The sequence below is a fragment of the Acanthisitta chloris genome, unplaced genomic scaffold (assembly GCF_000695815.1).
Source record: "Acanthisitta chloris isolate BGI_N310 unplaced genomic scaffold, ASM69581v1 scaffold5084, whole genome shotgun sequence".
Lineage (NCBI taxonomy): Eukaryota > Metazoa > Chordata > Aves > Passeriformes > Acanthisittidae > Acanthisitta > Acanthisitta chloris.
This window is the reverse complement of record NW_008670863.1, coordinates 49323-53994: the sequence shown is the minus strand read 5'-3', so window position 1 is coordinate 53994 and position 4672 is coordinate 49323. Positions and strand designations below refer to the sequence as shown.

Genomic DNA, 4672 nt, shown 5'->3' with positions numbered 1-4672 from the left:
AGAAAAGAAGGGGGAAATAAACCAACTAAGGACCTCCCAGGCTTCAGTGGCTTGTGGAGACATCTGCCCCAGCCAGCAGCAGCAGCATGGAGACAGGAACTCCCCCTCCTTTGCTGGTGACACTGATGGTTATCCTAGCCTAAAACAACAGCCAGCAAGTCCTTCCTCTCTTGATGAGCTAATTAACTGATTGATCACTTGCCCTTATCTTGTGGCATGGCTGCCTGGCAAGGAGGGGAAGGGAGTTGTTCTTGCTTTTTGTGTTCTCCCCATACAGTACTCATAAGTTCCTTTGTCCAACAATTAAGGTCTGACCACCCCTTAAGCCTGTGTAAGGAAGGGGTTGGGGGTCGTGGGTGCTGTTTGAAGGGACAGTGAGCTTGGCTCTGGCACAGACACTGGGAATATTTGGTGTCCTGCTGGCAGGGTTTAACGCTGGGAGAGGGTATGATAGATCCAACTCTTGATGACTACTCTTTGCTTCTGTGCTCACTGCTCTTCCCTGAGCTGCTTTTTTGTCTGAGCAGACTAAACTGTCCCTGAGGTCTCTGGCTCTGGATGCAGCAGCTAATATTACTTCAGAAATGCAGGAACGTGTGCCTTGTAATGGGTCAAAAATGCTGCTGGTCCGAGCTGCTGACAACAATAAAAGCTTTTAGGCTTTCTTAAAGGTGCCTCCTGAGTCGTGTGGCCTCAAATAACTAAACACTTGCTTCATATTTGTGGTCGAGCTCAGTATTTTACATACCAGAACTTTTCCCCTCTTGAATCGGAGGCTGGTTTTTGTTTTCTTTAACTCTTGGGAGGCCGTGTGAAAGTGACCCGCAGCAGTGGGCCAGGAGGGGCTGAAGGGGAGAGGATTTTGCTGCAGCCTTAAAGCAAAAGCAGCTCAGCCTGGAGCCTGCTCGGGCTCTTCGTGGTTAGTCCTGAGCGGGGAGAGCAGGGGCAATAAATGTCCTTGTGGGCCCTCTCTCCTCAGCCTGTTGGAAGTGATGTTTTTGCCCTCCCCAGGAGCAGAGCAGCTTTGCTGTGTCTCCATCAGTTTCCAGACACCTCGCCAAGCTCAGGACTCTGCTGTGTGCTGCCCCAGGGGAGTGATGCCTTTAAGATCACAGGACCCACCTTTATCTCCACCTCTCCAGCTGCACACAGGCACACTGTGCCTGGCTCCAGCCAGGAGAGGAACTTTCCCTTTATTCCTGCTAGCTCTGCCAAGCTGCTGTGGCTTGGGAGGAATGAGCTGACTCTCCTTGCACGTGCCTCATCAGCTGAATTGTTTTACACAGCCTCGCTGAATCCATCCAGACAAACGCTGTTTATTTACACAGCCTCGCTGAATCCATCCAGGCAAACACTGTTTGCTACAGAGCATCCATTGCAGAGAGCTTGACCTATAAAACCTTTGCCACCAGGAGCTATGCATGAAGGAAAACAAGCCCAAAATAGACTTGACAAGGCTCTGAGACTGCAAACTCTTTTGTCTTTTGCAAGGCATTTTCCCCCCCTTAAAATCAAGACCACTAGGACCTGGGTTCCTGGCAATCAGGCTCTTCGTAGTGATGGTGGGTAGTAGATGCTGTGCCCCTGGGGTCCTGGCTCTGCTTGCCTTACCCCTTCCCTTCCCCAGCTGGAGTTACAAACAGCAGCTGTGATAACAGCAGCTCAGAGGTTTTTGTTGACCCAAGAAATAGTGACTGTGAGATGCCTTGTAGGTCTCTCTGCAAAGAGGAGTAAAGAGATCAGCGTCTCTCCCAAGAAACAAACATCTGTTTGTTCGTGTTCCTCTGTAGTTTTTGTAGGGGGTAGCACACAGCTCTGGGGGTTCAGAATCTCTTCCTGCTCGTGGATGGTGTGGGAAGAGGGAGGGAAGATATGCCCTATAATGTGGGATTTGGTAAAGGAGACATGACTGTCTTAAGGAAGAGTTTAAAAATAAAGTGTGCTCGTGGGCTGTCTTAGGCTCTCTGACATCTGAGAACATCCAGACACCCAAATCTTGCAGCGTGTCTGGTGCTAGCTGGCTGATCTCTCTAGAAGTCTGTGGAGCTGCAGTTTTACCCACACTGATCTTGTCCATGGCTCCTGAAGCTGGGAGCAAGGAGAGGTGCTTGGCAAACAGTTGCTCTTTGTGCTTCCAGGTCAGTGCTTCCAGACACAGTGACTTGTCTGTGGCTACTGAGGCATCTCCTAGGACTGTTTCTGTGGGCGTCAGCTGAGGAGTTTAGTCCAGGAGTACGTTTGGGTGCAGAGAGTTGTGCTCAACTCTGATGCGTCCTGAGCTCTGTTCCTCCACTGAAGGAACATGAGGGATGCACTTGGGAAGAAGGCAGTGAGACAGAGCGATGATATGCCTTTCCACTGGGGATGAAGTGCCCTAGCAGCACTGCTCACTGCCTCTGGAAGAACAGCCCCATGGCAGGAGGAATCAGTCACTGCTCGCAGCATTCCTGTAGCTTGTTGGTGCTCACAGGGCCCCTGGGGTTGTGTCTGTGGGGCAGGAGCTTTCTCCTCCATCAGCCTCTGACTGCTGCTGAGCTGCAGGCACTCAGTTCTCAGTGGGCTGACTCAGCTGGGCTCAGCCCCAGCCCACTGACTGTGCTCAGGGGCTTGTCACAGCCCGAGCAGCAGGGCCATCTGACTTAGCATCCCTTGTTGTTAAAACACTTCTGTTTTGCCAGACTGAATGCCTGAATCACTTGCCTGTTCTGCTAATGATACTCTGAGCAATGAGGCTTGTAGCTTTCCAGCAGAAGCTTCCTTTCTATGCGGATAAAGAGGGTGAAAACCAGAGCAGTGCCCTGGCTGCAGTGGGAAGAGGCTGTGCAGTGTGCTCACCTCCCTTTAATCCTTCCTCTGGAGAGAAGCAGCTCCCCTGAAAATGTGTCAGCTTTCCAAGCCCATCTGCACGCTGCAGGACTGGCTCTTAGCTTATATGATGTTTTTGTTTGTGTGTGGAGGGATAGAAGTCTAGTTCCTTTGGCTCTCCTGCCTTCCCCAAAATGCACACCCATTGTACTTGTGCAGAATTGCAGCTACTTTCTGTGTCTGCTCTACTGAGGGAGATGTGCTCCACGGAGGGAGGTGGAGGCTTGGCTTTGTGTGTCATCTCTGCTCAGGCCTCTGAGCTTCTGGTGGGTGTTTTGTGTTTTGGGCAGATACCAGATGACACTTGTGCCTCCTGTTGTGCAGCACAGGCTGTGAAAAATACTTGGCATTGAAGAATGCAGGGATAGTTTTTGTTTGTTCCACTGTTGGTGTTTGCAGGAAAATAAAGCAAGGGGAGGGAAGAACGAAACCAAAGCGGGTCTGCAGCAGAAAATAACTGACACAGATGCAAGAGATGAGTCTGACTCCTGTTCATGCTGAGTAACTGATGATGAGGCAGTACTTGCTTTCCCAAAATATACCAGAGAAAGAGATACTGGTGCTGTGCTGGGAGATGTTCAACACCCACTGCTTTCTGTGAAGGCTGTGAGTCATGGGCACTGGCTTCTCTCTGGGATCTGCTCCGAGCTCCCTTCACTCTGTCACAAACCCAAACCCACTGCTGGGTTAAAAATACTGATGTTCAAATGCTGAATTAAACCCATTCTCATAATATATACATCCCAAGGTCTCCTCCCAAGGCCTGTGGCCTTTCCAGGGGTTCACCGTGGTGGGTAGGTGAGATGATGGTCTGTTCTGTGTTGTTTTCTTTACCCAGCCTGAGTGGAGGAGGTGGCACCTCAGTCACCTGAAGCTTCCGTGGTGTGGTGCTGGGGAGTAGCTGTCAGGGCACAGAGGGATGGAGCTGATGGATTGACCTTGAGCTTTTGGACAAGCCTGGCTTAGATGCTAAGAGAAAGCTCAGATGTCCAGTCCAGGTGTCAAGCTGTGCGTGTCAGCATGGCAGAAAGGAGCCCTTTGCCCCTTGGTGCTGTGTGGTATTGTCACAGAGACATTTTGCTTGGAGATGTTGCTTTTCTCAGAGAACTGTATTTCTCTGAGTCCTTTTTTCATCCACATTCGGCCCAGATGCAGTTCATCTCTTCCTGCAAGTGGTGGCTGCTCCGTGTGTTTTGGGGAGGGAAGTGGAGCTGCTCAGCAATTGTGCGGAGTGGGAAGTCCTCCTCTGCTTTTGCTTCTTATTTTATCAGCCAAAGAGTGTCTTTTCCCATGTCTGGTCCAAAGCCCACTGATTTTGTGGAAAAGAAGCTCTTTTAACCAGGCTGAGCCTGCCCACGACTGTCATTTGGTGTGGCCTCAGAGGAATGACTCTGCTGGAAGTGTTTGGGTTTGGAGAAAGGTTAGCATCTTCTAAGTTAAGGACAACAAACTTCTGGAAGAAAAATGTTGTGAAATAGCAGCAGAGCTGTTCTAGGTCTTCCAAGCTGAAGTTTGTTTGTTTGTTTGATCTGTGCTCAGGATGTTGGCACCACTGTGATTTGCCAGGGAAGAGGTAAAACTGGGCTGGCTGCTTCTTCCAGGCTTCTCTGTGGGTTACTGTACAGCTGGTGTGGAAAAGTCTTAAATATAAACAGAACCCTAAATATATTCTTGGAGTTGTTTCAAACCTCCTTCTGCGAGGTCTGTGCTGCCCCATTACCCTGCACAGAGCAGCCTTGGGGTGGTTGATGTTGTCAGCTTGGGCCCCCAGGAGCAGGAGAGCAGGTCACCAGGGGTGAGTGGCCCC

General features: G+C 50.4%; 1 protein-coding gene across 1 annotated transcript in view; it reads left to right on the top strand.

Moving 5' to 3' along the window:
- Nucleotides 1–2795: 2795 nt before the first annotated feature.
- SEPT11 (septin 11) overlaps nucleotides 2796–4672 on the top strand; it is a 16432-nt gene continuing 14555 nt past the window's right edge. Inside the window, exon 1 of the mRNA XM_009073847.1 lies at nucleotides 2796–2822. The gene's annotated coding sequence lies outside the window, so the exon portion shown is untranslated. The remainder of the gene's footprint in view (nucleotides 2823–4672) is intronic.